Consider the following 20,920-nt stretch of genomic DNA (forward strand, 5'->3'; position numbering starts at 1 on the left):
GGTGGAAATAGCAAGAGAACTATTAATATTATAGAATTAGAAGTAGAGCCTAAAGGGTGTGACTTGAATTGCTGCAGTCTCATGGTAAACCTTGAACAGATGAGAAGTTGCTTCTTAGGGATGAGCAAAGAAAGTGGTTTCTTGAGGAATTGACTCCTGGTGAAGATGCTGCAAACATTGTTGAAATGCCAGTAAAGGATTTAGAATATTGGGTCAACTTAGTTGATGAAGCAGTGGCAGGTTTTGAGAGGATTGACATCACTTTTGAAAGAAGTTCTGTGCTAGAGTGCTATCAAATAACATTGCATGCTACAGAGAAATCTTTGGTGAAAAGAAGAATCAGTTAATGCAACAAACTTCATTTTTGTCTTATTTTAAGAAATTGCCACAGCCACCCCAACCTTCAGCAGCCAGCACCCTGGTCAGTCAGCAGCCATCAGCACTGAGGCAAGATCCTTCACCAGCAAGAAGATTATGACTTGCTGAAAGCTCAGATGATTGTTAGCATTTTTTAGCAAAATAGTATTTTTTAATTAAGGTATGTCCTTTTTTAAAGACACAGTGCTATTGCACAATTAATAGAATCTGGTATAGTATAAACATAACTTTTATATGTACTTGGAAACCAAAATTGTTTGACTCACTTTATTGTGATATTCACTTTATTGTGATGGTCTGGAACTGAACCTGAAATATCTCTAGGGTATGCCTGTATTTTAAAGTCAGATAAAAAGTAGGTAAGTTTAGAATTTTTTGTGGCATTGATATTTCTGGTTCTTTTTTCTTTTAAAGTAAATGCACAAACATTCTCATAGCAGGAGTAGAATTGAAAGTTAAAGCAAGAAAAATTTAGCTTGGTTTTCTACCTCAATAAATTATAGTATTTTCATTTTTTCTTAGTCTGTGACCATTTATATTTACATTTGATTAGTTTAAAATAAGAATGGATAATCCCTGGAATGCCTTTTGCCTCATGGATGTGATATGGATTCTGCAATTTTAGATGTTACATCTACATTCAAGGTGACAGTAAGGTGGGATGGCAGAGGGTGAGACTTGTGCCAGATGTATCTGTTCCTTTTTTTTTTTTTAATCTGGGCTACAAAATTTTTCCAGATTGTTCCTTAACAAAGGTCTCCTTAGTTATTTTTCAGGAATAGTTGAGATGTGGTACAATTTGGATACATGACTATTCCTGGCTGCAAAGGAGCCTAGGAAATTGGGTGAATTGTCATAATTACTATTTCATAGCTTACAACTTGAGGCTGGACACATTGTCTTCCCAACAGAATAGTGGTTTTATTCTCAAAGGAGTTTTGGTTATTAGGTAGTAATTTATAGTCTAATGGAGATAGGTTTTTATCATCTCTCTCTATATATAATTAACATATCCTTTGTTACTACTACAAAATAATATTGAGTTAAATAGCTAGTCTATACATAAAGTGAATAAAGGCACATTTTTGTCTCTACTTTCAGGATGTATAAATTTTAGGATATAATATTAAAAATGAGGAATATAAATTTTTAGTAATTTTCCACTCTTGGTAATTGGCATCTCTGTTTCATCCTTGCTCATTTTTTTTGTGACATAGATGAAAAATATGTGGGAGAAGGAAAAGATTAATATTTAGCTGTAATATTGTAACATAAAAATAGTAGTTCTTAACTTCTGTCCTACTCTGCTCTTTGGGTACACCCAACGCTTAGGGATTTTTCTTTGATATCTTTCTTTACCTTACGGTATATAGACAGTCTATACTTTCCATGGTAGTGTTGGACTGTAAAATGACCATGTGAGCTGAAACCATGCAGAGTAGTCTTAATAGCAAAAATTTTCCTTGTTCTATGACCTTTAAACATTTTTGTCAAAACATTAAAAACTCTTTTGCTGTTGGTTATAATTATACCATGAAACAGAGAAAATAGTAAATACAACTAATATTTATTTAGTACACTAATTTAAAGCATTAGAAACATAAGAAAGTGTTTTTTTTGTCAAATAATTTATGAAGTTTGAACAGTGCTTGCCTTCTTTTCTATGTATAACATAATATAGAATGAGTATCTTTTCTATGTCATGGTTAATTTTCATACTCTTTTCTAATTTTAGATCAGCTGTCAACATTTTATCCCTTTGCTCTTTCAGTATTATCAAATAGCTCCTAGTATTTATTTAGCCCAGTGTCACTTCCTCTGGCACATCTTCATCCTTTTGTCACAACTCCATTATTTGATGAGGTCATCTTCACTAAGGTCCTTTGTTTTTGTATCTAGAGTCTTGAATGGTGGTAGTCTCAGGCATTCCCTTGGTCAACATTTATCTTTCATTCAAGTTTTACTTCCAGTATTATCACTTTTCATTTGCTTCACTTTCATCTTTATTTGGACAGTTCCTTCTTTTGGTGATCAATTTTTATAAAATGACATGTAGATTCATCACTTGTAGACGAAGAGGCAACATAGCCACTTACTTTGCTGTTTGTGCACAGTGACACACCCCTGAGAGACTTTGAAAGAAATAACATGATTTTTCACTGATCACGATGTGCATCTGATGTTTATAGTAGTTTTTGAACTGAAGAGCTAGCAGTGAAGTTTGTACTTTATGTCATTACTCACAGTTAATAAACCATAATAACTGAAATATGAACCATGTTGGGGGGATTGATATTATTTAAGTAAATTGTGCTAACTGAAATTTGTATATATTACGCGAAGTGAGGACTGTGTTTCTGTCAAGGAACCCAGACTGTTTGTCCCGTGGTTTCCTTCAATCTCAGTTTTGATCATATATTCGTGGTGCAGTTCAGCATGTTCCTCTGTCTTCTGTAATTTCTACAAATTGACATCTGGATCTCCCCTGACAAAATTGCCATGGCCTCTCATCAGAATATACTTATCAATAAGTTCTTGTGGTATATGTGATGAAGTGATTACCTATATTAAATTTATTATTTTTCTTTGTGTTGATATAACAAGAAAAAGGCAATTGTATTGGTACTACTCTTTATCATATTTGCAAGAAGAAATCTTTCTTTTGGAATGAAGTGGTTAATTCATTGGCCAATTGCTGTACTTGGCTTTTGCCATAGGACTGACTCAGTTGCTACATGACTGAGAGTTGCTTGCTAAAAGAGGGGACCCTCTGTTTGTTTGGGAAAACAAACAGACTCAATGCACACCATAATCTAGTTTTCATAAATATCAGTTTCAAACAGCGAGCCCTGGATATGACTAGAAGGGACTCTTGGGGTATTAAAAGATGTTGGGGGTATTGTTTGATCTCAACATTTTTGATGTTTCAAGCCTTTTTTTCATTTTCATTTTTCACAAGCATATTGTTGAAATAGTTTCCATCTCTTTTTCTTTAATAACAGATTTTACAGTTGAATGTACAGTAATTCTTTACCTCCTCCTACCACTTTTACGAAGTAATTTAAGTTTTCAATTAATTTCATTGGTTTTTAGGTAAAGTGGTACTTGGATAGTGAAATGAAAGTTAATCAGACTTTTTCTATTGTGTGAATATCTTTCATTCTTCAATTTCCAATAAACAAGTTTAGAAAACTTTGCAATGCTTTTGGTGCTCTTATTTAATGTTGTGTGTTCAAAACCACTCTAAAGAGATGCTACAACTTTTAATTTTGTGTTCTTTAGCCACCACATAGGGACATCAAATTGGCCACATGTTTCAGAAAGGAAATGTTGGGCCTTGCTTTGTGTGCTACATATAAATATATTCTATTCTTTTGAAGTATATTGTGGGTAACATTTTTCCCTTTTATCCACCATCTTGAAATTATTATGTAAACGCTTAACTGTATCATACTAAATCACTATATTTTTTGGGTGAGAGGTGGGCTAAGATCAAAGAAAATAAATGCACAAAAAACAACATGTTTTCCTCAGATTGTTCCATTTGTATTTGTGTACATGTCTGCATTATGTGTGCAGAGAAAGAAATAATTAGTCTTCTCTAGAAATTCACTTTGCTTGGTCTGGAATTTTGTTGTATTTCTCAAGAAGATGGTTAGTATGTGGATATTTGAATAAACAGACTTCTGTCTTATATTTCTTTAACTTCTCTTTAATATAAAGAAGTATACTTTACATATTTAAGTTTTTTCATAAAACTGAAAATTCACCCTCTAAAGTGATTATCTTCTGTTTGAAATTATTTATTTGAATTGTCGCTATTAATTATATATTAACAATTACATTTGCCTCATCTGAGACTGTCTTGATTACTGGGTGAGCCTGTAGATTGTATATGTAAATCAGTAGATAGGTTAATAATGTAATTAAATGTATTATTAAATCACCACAACCTCATGCATTTGTATAGGTTATGGAGTCTGATGATTCACATTTCTGTTCAGTATAACTTGATGGGGATTTTTTAAATGTCTATGGTTTGCAGTACTTTTTGTCAGTTCATCATTATCTGAATATAGAATTTTGAACTATTGATGGCTGGACAGTTGCAGTATTTTCTTTTTTTTTCCCTGTTTCTGGAAAAGCTTCTATTTTCTTATATTAAAAATGTCAATACCTAGTAACTTGAATGTCTTCCCAAGTCTTCCTTAAGTTAATACCAAGCTATACCTTACATCTACATGGAGTCTTAAAGTTATAAGAAAGATAAAATTGAGGATAACAAATCTTAACTGCTGTTTTTGTTATGGAAGTAATCTGTGGTTTTCTAAGACATTTTTTCTAAGTTAACATCAGATATTATCAGTCTTATAAATCCTACCTCAGTTTTGATTATTTAACAGCTAAATAGAGCCTCCTTTAATTATTAGTAATTAACAGAATCAGTGGAGATAAAAAAACTGAAAATTCCTTCATTATCATTAGAATAGTCCCAGCTGATCTTGTATGTAATGTAGCAATCACCATATTGTAGCTTTCCTAACAGGAAATAACTCCAGTGAACGGAATCTCACTGGGACTGCAGATAGTAACCTTCCTATCTGGAAATTGGTCCAGACTGTAGTATTAAGAACACCAGATTCTAAGTCAGAACTGTTAAATATCTCTTCATATGTATCATGTGATATCACTATGCACTAATGATCTGAGTTTACATATCACAGACATGGTGATGCTGACACATGTATAGCTAATAAGGCCAGCAATATAAATCAATACATAAAAAGATCTGTGTGTACACACACATACACGCACACACATTCATCAATTATACAGATATTTTAATATCAGAAGGACCTAGTGCTTAATTAGGTTGAAGGAAAACTATCTGTAAGTTTGTAAAGGCTTGATTGGGCCACCTGTTCTCTAATCAGCTTAGAAGGATTTTGTTAAATAGTCAGATGACAGGAACTAGTTAAAATTCAAGACTGGAGGCTGGGATTACTTGAGTGGAGACAATAGGGTAGGGTGAGAAATATGGTGTATGGTGGACCAAGAATTCTATCTAGATCTGCCATTAACTAGCCAAGAGACTTTCGGCAAACATGGAACCTCTTTGGACTTTAGTTTACTCAGAAGTAAAGTCAGCAGTAACGTCAGTATGATGAAGCAGATAATTACAGTGGTCCTTTTCAGCTTGATGATTCTCACATACATTTTCATGGCAATGTATTTGTTTAAACTCTCTGGATTCTCTTATTAGGGCAGTGGTCCCCAACTTTTTTGGCACCAGAAACTTGTTTCATGGAAGACAATTTTTCCACCCACTGGGGATGGAGGGAATGGTTTCAGAATGACTCAAATGCGTTACATTTATCGTGCAGGCAAACCTCTTTGCTAATGATAATCTGTATTTGCAGCCACTCCTCAGCATTAGCATCACTGCCTCAGCTCTATCTTAGATCATCAGGCATTAGAGTCCCATAAGGAGTACACAACTTAGATCTCTCGCATGCCCAGTTTACAGTAGGGTTCACACTTTTTTGAGAATCTAATACCACTGCTGATCTGATAGGAGGTGGAGCTTATGAGGTGATGTGAGTGATGGGGAGCGACTGTAAGTACAGATGAAGCTTCATTTACTGGACTGCTGCTTACCTCCTGCTGTGTGGCCTGGTTCCTAACAGGCCAATGACTGATACCAGTTGGTGGCCCCGGGGTTGGTGACTGCAGCATTAAGAGATTCTTTATTCTAATGGATCCTAAAGCTGGCTGACCGTTAGGTTCATCTGGGGACTTTTAAAACTACAGATTCTTAGGTTCTGCTCTAAACACAGCAAAGCAAAATCTGTCGGGATGGGTCAGCTGTTGGGTCAGCATTTGAAATTATTGCTTTTTTCTTCCTCATATATAACATATTAGACAAGCACCCATTTAGTAACCATTGAAGAATTAGGAATTATATGATTGAATTTAATTCATAACTTTATGTCCAGTATCAACTCATTTAGCTCTCCTCCGAGTAGAGTAGGACCCCATTCTCGGAGTTGCAGCTCTTTCTCCTTGCTCCAGGATTTGTCTCTAGGTCATTTTCATTATTCACAGGTCATGTCTTCACCAGGCAGCCAATCTTCTCAAGTCAGGCCACTTGCTCTTTGTGCTACCCCTGCCTAGCAGAACACCTGACACATTAGCAACCATTCGATGAAACTTTGTTTGAATGGATGAATCTAAATTTATATTTCCACTCTCTTTTTTATGTCTCAACTTGTTCCAGTTGCCTATTTTCCCCTGCTTATTACACATTTTCACTTGTTTGAATCATCATTCCCTAAATCAGCAAGTCTAAAATCACAGTCCAATACTCTCTCCTGGATGACTGCAGTAGCATTCTAAGCCATCTGCCCACAACCACTTCTGCTCCTTCCAGACAGTTCTCCACCCAACATTCATGGGGTCATTTAAAAGTGCAGTTTGATTTTGTCATGGTTCATCTTAAACTCTTTGATCACTTCCAATTGCACTTAAGAGTCAAGTATAGGTTCCTTAACAGAGCCCATAGGACCTATAGGGGCAATTGTGTCTGTCTTTCTTCCTAATCTTTTGCCCTCTCATTCTCACTCTGGGTCAGATTATTTGTCAGGATAATCCTGTGTCAAGACTTTTGTGCCTGTGATTCCAGATCCAAGGAATGTTGCCTCTCTCCCTCCTTCCTGTCTCACATTAAGCTATTGTGGTGCTCCAATCGTCTCTATGTCAATATTAGCGTGGTCATTTGATGTCTTTCTCTTCTAGTAGAGTGCAGGTTCTGGGAGGACAGGGATTATATTTGTCTTATTCACCAAAGTTTCTCAGCTTGGCATATAATAAGTGCTCAGTAAATATTTGTTAACTGAATAATGTGCACTGCTCATTTTTTTCTTCTCTTTGGTAGATTTACTACCATTGAGTCCTTATCTTTTCACCCTTGATGGCTGTACTATTGCAATATCTTCACAACTGGCTTCTCTGCTTTTAGTCTTGCTCTATTCCTCTTTAATTCTGTGTACTATGCCAAGGTACATTTCCCTAAAATACCTGCATTGGTTTTGTCATTATCCTGGGAGAAAATTTTATAGAATCTTTACTGTCTATAGAATGAAACCCAAACATTTTAGCCTGACTTTAAGAACAATCTTGAAACCTGGTCCCAAGCTACTTTTCCATTATTTTCCTTCTGGAATAAAATTTTTTTCTTCACCAAATATACTTATGTATTCAGTTTTTCATGAATTTGCTGAAAGTTCTAAATTCTAAGTTTTTGCTCATGTCTCTTTCCCTTTGTGGAATAAATAATGATAATATAGAATACAAGCTACTGATATTCTATTATTAATTATTTCTGCCTACTGAAATTCTAATTTAAGTCTTCCTTTAAGGCCCAGCTCAAGTGCCACCCAGATCAGAATAGGTTTCTTTATTCTACTTAGGACACATAATAGTTACTTAATAAGTGCTTATTGAATTGAACTATCTACGTTGCACATTTTCCATTTTGAAATTGGTGTTTGTAGCTATTTTGTCAATTTATGTAGGCTCATGGAAGCATAAGTATTTTGTTATATTATCCTTATCACAGTCCCTAGAAATAGTACTTTAACTCAGTTAACATTACTAATTTAAACATCTATAATTGATGATTCTAATATTGATTTTGAAGGGGAAAAACATATGTTATTTTCTTTAATAATAAGTCCGATGGTCTTTCAAGATAAGTTTGAAATCTGTTATTTAAGTGCTTCAAACATACATTTGTCCAAAAATTATACTTAAGTTTTAATAATCTTGTATCTGAGGAAATAGTGAAAAAATAAGGTTATTGTGCTTCCTCAATATTGTGCTTCCTCAATATTGTAAAGATTGAAGATAATATGTAAGTAAGTGAGGGAAGTTAATGTTTGGAAATTATCTTATAAATAGCCCCTAATCTTGACTGACCTTTCCAAAGAGGTGAGTCTGGAAGTGCCCACAAGGGGGAGTGCTCATCTAGACAAACTTGACCAAGTGCCTTTCCTATTAAGGCAGGTAAAAATGCATTTTAGAAATGCACTTCTAGACCATGTCTGTTTTCTAGGAAAAAGAACAAACCCTCACCACAACAAGAATTCCTCCCCTTGTTCTTGTGCATATTTATTTTATATGTGTGATTTTCCAAGGAGGGATTAGGAGTTTTACAAAATGGAAATATGAATTACCTTGCAAGTGCAGACTAGTTTATGAAGCTTGTGACCTTGCCTTTTTTTTTTTTTTTTTTGGTGTGTTGAGAGCATTTTTATTTTGCACGCATTGTATCTTTTCTGTGAAGAAGTATTAAGGTTTAGAAAATATCCTTTTTGGATTATTAGTCCAAGAGATGGGCAGTGCTGTATTTTCATTGCTGCATTAATCCGTGTAGCCTGAGATTTTGAGCGACTCATCGGCAAGTCACCTTGAGAAGTGCATAGGCTTTGAATGCTAAAGTCATGGCCTCATGCAATCTTTAGTTTTTCTTGTCCAGTACCTTTTTTTACCTTTGGCCTCAACATTATCACTAGCAAACATTTGTTGAATCCTCTTTATATGTAAGCTTTTAAATAGGTCTTAAGGAGTAAATAGAACATATGGCCTGTAGGACCTGCCCTTTATGTATTTGGTCTAGATAGTGAAAAGAAACCATACCACTTGGTATGACCTAGAAGAATGAAATGATCAAGGAGCTATAGGAATAAACCGGATGGAGAAATCACTCCAAGCCCTGCTAAGTTTCTCATGGCAGGCTTAAGTGGAGGAATTTAAGCTGGGGCTTGGATAAAGGGTAGGTTTGATATAGAGAAAGATAAAAGTCCTAGCTAGGTTCAGAGGCCTGCAAATAGTTGTTTGGTTGTACCTCAGGGTTTCTGCAAGACAATGGTTTCAAACTCAAATGTTTCTGGGGCCAGGAACACAGTGAGCCTAAATATGAGACAAATCTAAAGAGGTGGACAAGTATAAGAGAATAGGGCTGATTGGCCATATGTGTTCTATTTTAAGATAATTCAAAAAATAAAATTTGTGACACCAGACTACGCTTTACTGGTCAAACCAAACTCTGGTTTTGATAGTGTGTAATCCCCAATGGGGAAATGTCAGTTGATAAAGTTAAACTGGCCACAGAATTTAGCACAGTAAAATAGGCCATAGAGAAATTAAGTCCACAGCCAGAGTCCCCTCTCAACATCTTGCTACTTTTATTTGTACTACCCATAATTTGGATCAAGTGAGAATATTTTGAAATATGCAGGGGCCCATTCTGGTGGCTGTTTGCTTTAAACACAGGCTTTTGAGTGTTGAGAGTCTCTTGAGAATATCACTGAAGTTAGTTTGAATGGCATTAGATTTTCTAGGATATATCATAATTAGCTTAGATTATATTTTATATCCTAGAATATACTTGAGTCCTTTCCCAATCTTATAATTCTTTGATTTATCTCTACTTTCTAATATAATTTTAATCTATTGAGGAACAAAGGAAGAAAGTATATGGGCATCTTTTGTTTCCTTTTTGCTTTTAAATATGCTTATTTCTATTTATGAGTTTGAATAACCATTTCTGTTTTTTTGGTATATGGCCAAATAGATACACTGTACTTGAAAAATCTGATATCAAATAAAGTAACTTATTGTATTATTAAGTCAAAGTCAAATATTGTTCTTCAGTCTGGAGAGAGTAAAATTTAAATCCAGGTTAAGTAACCCATCCCAACTATCATGGTGTTTCATTGACAGAAATAGGATCCAGATTGTCGATGTTACCTTCTAGTTTTTTTTGTTTTATCTGTTATTCCCCACTGCTTTAAGACTTAGTTTAAAGGCCAGTGAAGCTCTGGTATTTAAAAGAAAAAGTGTAATTTTATCCTGAGAAGGTAAATGTATGCCCTAAAATGAAAGAAAGACCAGAGGTCCAGACTATTGCCAGGTGTTCCTAGAAAGAGCCAAATTGGACAACTAAATTGAAAAAGGTTACCCACTCTTATAAAGATATTTTCTTGCTATTTAATTGGCAAGCTTTATTTTTGTGTTTTTTAATCTACCTAGGCAATGAATTCATATCCTATTAGTGAATATGTTGGTAGCATGTTGTGCTCTCTCATTGCAGTGCTATGATACACATGCCTCTGTGAAGTGAAACTGTCAAATAATCTTGATTCCCTTCTTCTCTCTTGACTATATTTCCATTAGGACTGACTATAATGAAGGATTACCAGCTCTCCAGTGGAGGGGTGGGGGGAGTTAAAGCCAATGCATAGTTCGAGTGTTAGTCATTAGAGCTTCTAAGACATTGTGAAAATTTGGAGTTGAAGAAAACTGAATTAGTCAGAAATGAGAAAAGTGTGATCCAGTGCCAAATGACCAGTAAAGAATTGTTACCAAAAGAAAACATTGAGTGTAGGAATGTGTGGCCAGTATTAAGACATATAATTTCTTTATAGATATAGTGAGAGGCTTATTGTTTGTTAGTTACAGCCTTACACATTTATTTTGAACAGCAACCAAAGGGCATACAAAACTTCCTGAAATAAGGATTTATTCTTGTATTGCCAGAGATGAGCCTACAACTTCAGTTCGATTATTATGGGGACAGCCAAAGATTTTACAGCAGTTGCTTAAGGATGTGCTTTTGGGAATGATCTCGTTTAGGAGTGATGTGCAAAAAGCATTACATCTAAATATGAAATAATAAGAAGCAATTTAAAAATATAAAATAATCAGAAATATGTGAGGTAATAGGGAAACTGCTTTAGCTATTCTGAGTTTGGATCATGCATCCAAATTGAGCAAGATGCAGTTCCAGAGGGGATGAAGTTTGAGTTATTGATGAGGTTCAATTAAAGAATATTACTTTTATAAAAACTTTGTTATATGTACTGTCCCTCAGTTCATGAGGGACAAGATACACTGTCAAAGATCCTAGAACAAGCCAGCTTATATTCTTCTGCTAGTGGGAAGAACATATGTTTTAGGGGTTCAACAATCTCCTATACGGTTGAGAAGCAATTCAGGAAACTTATTATGGAGTTATTTGAAGCCGTAGGACTTGAAGATGTGCAGTATTTTAATGTGTGTGTGAGGTTGGGGAGGGGAAAGGGTGAGGGTCAGGGTTGATAATCAGATTGCATTCATTCAGCACATTTATTCAACAGGTAATTTTTTCATAGAACCAACTTTGCCTTTTTTATCTTTTTATTTAATATTTATTTTTCCTGCTGTGATTTTTCATTTTATCTCTGTTTTCTCCTTTCTCTTTGTGTTTATCTTGTTCTCTAACTTCTTTAGTTGGGCATTTAGCTTATTACTTTTTTGTTCTTTTTTAATATCAATAGTTTGGTATAAATTTCCCTCTCAGTACTACTTTTACTGTATTCGATGAGTTTTGAAATGTTATTAATATATTTTTATTATTCATTATTAAATATTTTTATTTCCATTTTGAATTATTTGACCCATAAGTTATTTAGAAGTGTTTTTCTATTTTTATTTTCAAATTCTATTTACATTTATAGATTCCTAAGTTAATTGTATTATATTCAGAGAGTGTGTTCTGTTTGATATTGTTTCTTGAGATTTGTTGTGATGTAGTTTATGGTTTAATGTATAAGTTATTGAAAATATTCACGTGTGCTTGAAAAGAGTGTTTTCCCTCTAATTCTTGGATACAAGGTTCTGTGAAGGCTATCAAGTCAAGCTTTTTAATGTGATGTTCATATCTATTTCTTACTGATTTTTTTTTTTTTTGCTTGCTTGACCTAGACATTATTGAGAGAAATATGTAGCATATGGTTTGTTGATTTCTCTATTTTTGGTTTACATAAATTTGAGCTTATTAAAATAAGTATGTACAAATTTAGAATTGTTACATCTCCTTGGTGAATCAGCATTTATCATGTAGAGACCCTGTATCACTATTAATGCTTCTTATCTTAAAATTTAATTGTAATAATATAGTAATATAAAGTAGCTACATTATTCAGATTGCTGTCTGCTAGATACATCTTTTTCTTTTCCCTGTCCTTTTGCATTCAACATTCACATATTCTTATGCTTTACGTGTATCTCTTATAAATAACATATAGCCAGATTTTAAAACTGAATCTGACATTCTAATAAGACATTATTATATTTAAAGACAATATTGGGTTTTTTTTTTTTTTTTTTGAGACAGAGTCTCACTCTGTTGTCCAGGCTAGAGTGCTGTGGTGTCAGCCTAGCTCACAGCAACCTCAAACTCCTGGGCTCAAGCAATCCTTCTGCCTCAGCCTCCTGAGTAGCTGGGACTACAGGCATGCACCACCATGCCCAGCTAATTTTTTCTATATATTTTTAGTTGGCCAATTAATTTCTTTCTATTTTTAGTAGAGATGGGGGTCTTGCTCTTGTTCAGGCTGGTCTCGAACTCCTGACCTTGAGCGATCCTCCTGCCTCAGCCTCCCAGAGTGCTAGGATTACAGGCATGAGCCACCACGCCCAGCCTATAAGACAATATTGGTTTTGATTTATATTCAGGTTTGCTATATTATTTGCTTACTAATTCCTTTTTGCATGCCCTTGAGTTATTTTCCTTCTTCTTGAACTACTTTATTTATTTATTCATTCATTCATTCATTCACCCATTCAGCAAGTATTTATTGAGTGCCTAAGAGATGTCAAGTGCTTTTCTGGGTGCTTGACATAAGTTAGTGAATAAAACATTCAAAGCTTCCCACCTTCTTGAGGCTCATAATCTTGTCAGGGAGATAGACAATTTAATATGCAAATTAATTATATATTTTAGATGATGATGAGATGTTATGGAAAGAAGATAAAGTAGAGCAAAGAAAGGGAGATTAATGTGCTTGTGAGTAAATGGTAGGGAGGATTCAGGAGGAGGTCAGGTTGCAATGTTAAGTAGAATGGTCTTTCAGGACTTAATTAAATGTAGATCTCTTGGTGGTAAACTCATTTTATTTATTTATATATTTATAAATGTCTTTATTTTATTTTACTTTTATTCCTAAGAGGAAATTTTGCTGTACCCATTTCTAGTTTTATAGTTATTTTTCTTTGAAGATGTTATGCCAACTGACCACACTGTCTTCTGGTCCCCTGGGTTTCCAGGAATTGGGCTGTAATTGCTGACCTCTCTTTTGTATCTGACTTCTTTCCTTTCTCTCTGGCTTCCTGGAGGTCAGAACTCTTGTTTTCAGTCAGTTCTGGAAAATTTTAAAAAAATCTTTAAATATTTTCTCTTATTTATTCTGTCTGTTCTCTTTAGTTAGATGTATATCAGACTTTCTGTCATCCATATCTCTTTCCATCTCATTCATATTTTTCATCACCTCATTCCCCTTTTGCTTACAGTTACAATTAAATGTGTGTTAAACATGTCTTATACCAATAGGAAAAAGTTGGAAAATATGTTCATGATCTGATGTTTTGAATTTTTGGTTGTATTCTTTAAGATAATGCATTAGCTATTGATTGTTTTTGCTTTTTTTTTTAAAGGCAAAATTTACATGCAGTGAAATGCATACATCTTAAGTGTACAATTTGATGAATTTTGACATGGGTATATAGCAATGTAACCCATATACCTTTCAAGATATAGAATATTTCCATTACTCCAGGAAGTTTCCTCATGCCCCTTTATAGTCAATGCATTCCCCCACCAAGATAACACTTTTCTGATTCTTTTTCATTAGAGTAGTTTTACCTGTTTGTATAAATAGTCATATATTATGTACTATTTTTGTGTCCAGCTTGTTTTATTTAGCATATATCTAAAAGATTATCTGTGTTGTTGTACACATCACTAGTTCCTTTTTATAGATGAGCAGTCCTCCACTATTGACAATATTATAATTTTTTTTTACCCATTTCCCTGTTGATAGACATTTGGGTTGTTTCCAGGTTTTGGCTATTACAAATAAAGGTGCTGTAAGCCTCCTTTACAAGTCTTTTTGTTAGATATATTTTGATTTCTCTTAGATAAATATCTAGGATTTAGTTGCTGGTTCATAGCTAGGTTTATATATTTTTTTGTTTGTGTGTTTGTTTTTTTGTTTTTTTTTTGCAATTACACAAGAGGAGGTTTATTTTCTGGCTAGCCAGGGTCCAAGCCCCAGAGCACCAACGCAGTGGCCACTCTCGCAGGCAAGGACCTGTGTGTTTGTTTTTTGAGATAGGGTCTCGCTCTGTTGCCTGGGCTAGAGTACAGTGGTGTCATCATAGCTCACTATAACTCAAACTCCTAGGCTTAAGCAGTCTTCTTACTTCAGTCTCCAAAGCACCTGGGACTACAGATGCACACTGCCATGTCCTGCTAATTTTTAAATTTTTTGTAGAGGGGGTGCCACTCTTGCTCAGGCTAGATTTATATTTAATATAGAATTTAAAATTTTTGATTTATAATGATAAAATTGTGATTAATATTTATTCCAAACAAGCTAAATTAGATATATTTATCATTAAAATTTTAAACTAATTTTTGTAGTCCTGTAACATGTTCTGTAAATATTTCGATAGGATGCATGCAGTGGTCTAGATAATATCATCTTAAGGAGCTTATCAGAATTATCATTATTCTTAAATTCCTTAATTTTTATTTCAACTCCAGTATATCCTTGGTTTACTATCTTTAACCAGTGGTTCCCTATGGGTGTAAGTTAAATCATATTAATTAAACTGCATATGAGTGAGACTAGAAATGATTTAAAGCTGCAAAAACTACTTTCGTGTTTTTAATGTTCAGCTATATAGTAGTCTAAGTCATGAGTATGTTCATCTGGTCTCTACCATCACTTACACATGTTCATTTGACATGGACACCAAGACTCTCAAACTGTCTTGTTTGAAAAAGAAAAACTCAAAACTCATTATATGAAAGATTATCTTGGCCGGGCGCGGTGGCTCACGCCTGTAATCCTAGCTCTTGGGAGGACGAGGCGGGCGGATTGCTCAAGGTCAGGAGTTCAAAACCAGCCTGAGCAAGAGCGAGACCCCGTCTCTACTATAAATAGAAATAAATTAATTGGCCAACTGATTTATATATAAAAAATTAGCCGGGCATGGTGGCTCATGCCTGTAGTCCCAGCTACTCGGGAGGCTGAGGCAGAAGGATCGCTCGAGCCCAGGAGTTTGAGGTTGCTGTGAGCTAGGCTGACGCCACGGCACTCACTCTAGCCTGGACAACAAAGCGAGACTCTGTCTCAAAAAAAAAAAAAAAAAAGATTATCTTAAAAACCACGATTAAAATCATTGCCTTTTCCACCTTTAATATTGCAAACCCAGAACACTGTGTGGGAATTATACCAGTTGGAAAACATTGTCCTTTGCTATCTTTGAGGGTTTAGAATTTTTTAGGAAATCTTTGTTGTGGTGTGAATTTATAATTAACCCTGTAACTCAGATATATCACATCTACTTAAAAGCATGGTTCACACTTTTCATTCACACATGGATGAATGAATGAATGATTTTAGAGACATGATCTCCCTATGTTGCCCAGACTGGTCTTGAACTCCTGGGTCTCAAGTGATCCTTCACCCTTGGCATCCCAAAGTGCTGGGATTATAGGCATGAGCTGCCACACCAGGCCTTTGTTTTTATTTTAAGCTGAAAAAGTTTTCATTAATTTTTATGGAGTGATTTAGGAAATAAATAATATAAAGATTTTGATTTTGATTTTTTTTAACTTATTTTATTTTTGAGACAGAGTCTTGCTCTGTCACCCTGAGTAGAGTGCAGTGGTGTCATCATAGTTCACTGCAACCTCAAACTCCTGGCCTCAAGCGATCCTCCTGATTCAGTCTTCTGAGTAGCTGGGACTATGGGTGCATACCATCACGCCTGGCTAATTTTTCTATTTTTAGTAAAGATGGGGTTTCACTCTTACTCAGGCTGGTTTCAAACTCCTTAGTTCAAGCAGTCCTCCTGCCTCAGCTCCCAGAGTGCTATGATTACAGGCATGAGCCACTGCACTGGGCAAGATTTTTACATAGTATAAAATTTTGTTCTCTGTTTTAAATATATATGGCACTAATTTGTATAGTACTGCAAAGACATTTGATGTTTACCTATTAAAGAAAATAAAAGATTACTTAAGAATAGACATCTTGACTGCAGTTTAGAAGAAACATTGTTTATGGTATTAGGCATCAGAAGGTGACTTTCTAAACAGGGAAGATAAATGTCATTGAGTATTCTTATGTTAAGCTTTTCCTTGGTTTCATTCAATGCAGATATAGGAGAGTAGATAATTCTAGTGAAATCCTACTTCGTTTACACACACTTGATGTACTGTAGCCCATGGTGGCCCTACTGTTGGAGGCCGGATTTGTGGGAGATATAGAACAAGATCCAGATCTCCTGTCGCCATAGCCATCTTCTTATGTTTAGGATACTCAAAGATGTTAAAGTTTTACAGTGGCATTGTTGTATTGTCATGTAGGGCATGAGTTATCTGCTTTTCTCAAGTGGAAGCTCATACCAGTTATAATAGTGCTTTCAAACCTAAAAAAAGTATACTAGATGGGTTTGGTATATTTTCAAAAGGTGTATTTCTGTCTTTATTATTAGGATAATCCCATGACATACTAATTTCAGAATGCACGTGCACACTTAAGATTTATTCTTGTATTTAAACTATTTGATATTTGAGTAATTCTGTACAGATGGTAGGCCAAGTTAATGAAATGAGTGACTGATGGATGAAGTTTCTTGGCAGATTTCAGAGGTAGAGTGCAGATTAGAGGCTTCCATTTTCTGGTGGGAAGTACCTTAACTTTGTTTTAAGGAATATATTTCAGTGTTTTCTATAGCACATATAATTTCTATTCCAATTTTATATACATGTGTTTATTCTGAAAGGAACCATAGTTTATATAGATGCCTTTTAGTTATAATTTTATCAAAAAAGTAATACAAATAGCGTGTTTTAGTCAGGGACAATAGGTACATGTATATCTGTGTGGGGCATGTATTTTTAAGTATTTATGGAGTGTAAGAGTGTAATAGTAGCTCTGTATAGTAACAGTCATTGTGTGTTTTTAACCTTTCTAGGATTTCATTCCTGTACAAATGAGCTCTGTGAAATTATTATGGCCAAAATACCAATGTTTGTCTTTCACCCAATTTATCTGCACTTCATAAAAATGCTCAAATATTACTTCATCATCCTTAAATTTGCTTTGCAGTATGTGAAGTCTATGGACTAATTCTTGAATATTTATGAAGTAATTGTGATTTTTGCAGGTGTTATAGGCCCTCAGGAATATTTAGCTTAATTTGGAACAGGATTTTCTATTTTTTGCATGATTTTTCATTTTTGAAAACCAAGTTACAGTAAATCTATATCTATGTATAATCCAGTTATATTGACATCAGTTTTTTTATCTTTCTACAGTTTGGTTAGGAATTAAAGTTCTCATAGTTCACAATATTCTGATTGAAATGCTAGGAAAATTGCTTTACAGATAATAAATATTGTGTATATGTTATATATCTCCTCTAAAATTCTATTTTATAGGGTGCTTGGGTAGGATCAGCAGTTGCAGTTTATAAAAAAGAACTAATAAAATACCCTTAAGAGAGTAGATTTTAAACATTCTGCCCCCCAAAATAAATAAAATTAAAAAATTTAAAAAAAGTATGTGAGGTAATGCATATTTTAATTAGCTTGATTTTCCCACATACAATGTATACCTATGTAAAAATACCATATTGTATACTATAAATATATACAATTTTTATTAATTAAAAAATCCAAAAAAAGGGGAATAACCTTCCTCTAGAGGTCAGAGGGTGAAATAGGATGAAAGCCATAATTCGATTATTTACCAGATGCAATAATTCTTATCTGGTAGGACAGATGAAGACAGTTACTTTACTTTCTACCTTACCTGAGCTAGGGAAAAAATATGTAAGGATTTCTAGAATTTTATAATAAAGAAAAAGGGCAAAAAGTGTTGGCATATATCTCTCAATAAAAACATAATATTTCTAAAAGTAATCTTAACAGAAAAAGAACACCTGTTCTTTACTTTTTTTGTTGCTATTGCTTAGGAAAGTAATTTTACATTTTCTGTTTATTTGTATGAGAGTTGTATATTTCTTAAAACAAGAAAACCCAGTTTAAGATCAATACTTGAAAATACTTTGTAGTACATCCAGGTGGTATGATAGCAGTGGGATCTGCTGTCAGTTGATAGTTGAACAAGATAGAAATTAAATCTTTTATACTGGAATAATGTTAGTCTTGGGTGGTTTAAATTTCTCCTTCAGAAGATTTGTGCCTGTATTATAATTTGTCTCAAACTAAGTGAAGCAGGCGTTTGATTGATAATGATCCTGTAGGGTGGGATGCTGTCAAACCTTGTTTCTCAAAGTAGAGTCTGTGGACCAGCGTCAGCATTATGTGGAAAGTTGTTAGATCTACAGTTTTGAATAGTAGTTCCCAGATCACTCCATCAGGATCTGCATTTAAACAAATTCTCCTGATAGTTTGTATGCACATTAAAATTTGAGAAGTCCTCCTACAGAAGACATAAGACTTGACATCTGGACAAGAAATAATACTTCTGTACTTGAGATTGCAAGGATATAAAGATTTAGAAATTATTTATTAGAATAATGTAACAAATATTCACCTTAAAAGTACATTTCTCTTTAGGATTATCCATCTTTTCTGGAATAAAATGTTTTTAATGCATTTGTGTACTTTGGTTCTTAATCTTATCTATCATAGAAGATAAACTTTGCTTTTTCTAACCTGAATGAGCAAACCTGGTTACTGTTAAGTCTTCCCTAAGATAGTGGCATCCTCTGGGTTTGTATGAAATCAGATCTCGAGAAACGAAGGTGGAAGACTGCTTCTGACATTGGAATGACATTACATGTATAATCACTTATTGCGCTTATTTTTAAATACCAGGGATGCAGACATCCTGCATTCTAATTAAAGAATAACTATGTCCTGAATGTCTGCTACATGCAAAGTGATATAAAGTAGACCAGACCTTTCCTTGGGGAGTTTATGGTCAGGCCAGTAACTGTCCTTGAAAGTTAGGCAAATGTCACAAGCAGAACTGTGGTATGTTAGGATATGGTCATGTGGATCCATTGGCTAGACTTAGCTGAGGTTAAAAGAGGGATTAGCTCTCATTTCAGCTAAGTAAATATTTTCCAAGTAAGTGATATCATAGTGTATTAGTATATTTAAGGGAAGTTAGAATTTAGAGTAAGAAATGTAAATGTCTATCTGTAAGTATCTTCCCCTAGCAAACTTAATGTCAGATTTGTTGTGGCACACTCTACCTCTGAATCTCCAATTGGCTTTAAGGAAAATCTTTTCTTGGTATTCTGCTTCTAATATTTGAAGACTCCCTTAAGTGTTGCTTAAGTTCTGAGATGGCTCCAGGAGTTCATTGACTTTTCTAGCAGTTGCCTTAGTGTGTCATTTTACTTCTTAGCCAGGGATCCTTCAGTAGCAACGAAGTCTTGCTTCCTACTGTGAGCAGTAAACCTCATAGGAGGGGAAGCTGCTCTTGTTTGAACCTGCGATTGTTTCTGGCTCTTTTAAGCTTATTGGGGCTGGGGTAAGGGTAGGGGCTGGGGTTCTGGGGCAAGGCTTAAAAACCAGTGCCCCCTAGCCTAAGAACATTACCATGACTGCTATTACCCTAATGACCTATACTACCCCTCCTTTCTTTTTAATATATAAGAAAGAGACTTTTTTTCATAAAACATATTTCCTGCCTTCCTTAATTATAATTTTTTCCAATAGTATAATATTTGTCTGTTGTGCACAGGTGACCCAGAAACCTTGCAAGTAGGAGACAGCTGCTTGTAGTCACTAAATGTCACACAGTGCCTTAAACATGTGGGACCTGGGACAAAACACTGAAATATAAAAATGCCTCCAGGAACATACGATTTTCTGCCATACAATTGGCAAGCATATTATTGCTATAGGAGAGAAGGGAGCTTGCTATAAGGTTTCTCACAAGCATGGGATTATAAGAGGAAATGCTAGTGTAATGTACCTCAAGATTGTAAATGCCATTCTCTTCATTTATTGTGCTGAATGTATTATTTACTTTTAGATGTTTGTGTTATATATAATATTTTAAATAACAACAAAGACATTTATTGGTTTACTCATACTACAGATCTTTTCCACTACAAATTCTAAATTCTTAATTCTTGAGAATAAGGAGACATTGCTGTATACTATAATTTATATTAATTTTTTTTCTCCATTAAAAAGGTGTGATAGTTTTATTATTAGAGAAAAACAAGAAACCATTATTAGAGAAAAGCAATGAGAACCCTTTTTTCAGTGGAAAGTACATTTTAACTTAAACTGTGTCTAAATGGCAACTTGATAATAGATAATTTTAGGAGATTGCTCAATGTTCCACTTAAGGATTAGTTTAGATTTTCAGTCATGATTGTACTGAAAAGTGCCATGTAGTCATATCAGAGTGTCCCATACCGTGCCTGGTGAATAATC

At 34.4% G+C, this 20,920-nt stretch overlaps 1 protein-coding gene across 4 annotated transcripts in view; it reads left to right on the forward strand.

Moving 5' to 3' along the window:
* TASP1 (taspase 1) overlaps nucleotides 1–20,920 on the forward strand; it is a 311,116-nt gene that overhangs the window by 80,353 nt on the left and 209,843 nt on the right. The window lies entirely within an intron of this gene.

This window comes from Microcebus murinus, chromosome 16 (assembly GCF_040939455.1).
Source record: "Microcebus murinus isolate Inina chromosome 16, M.murinus_Inina_mat1.0, whole genome shotgun sequence".
NCBI classification, from domain to species: Eukaryota; Metazoa; Chordata; class Mammalia; order Primates; family Cheirogaleidae; genus Microcebus; species Microcebus murinus.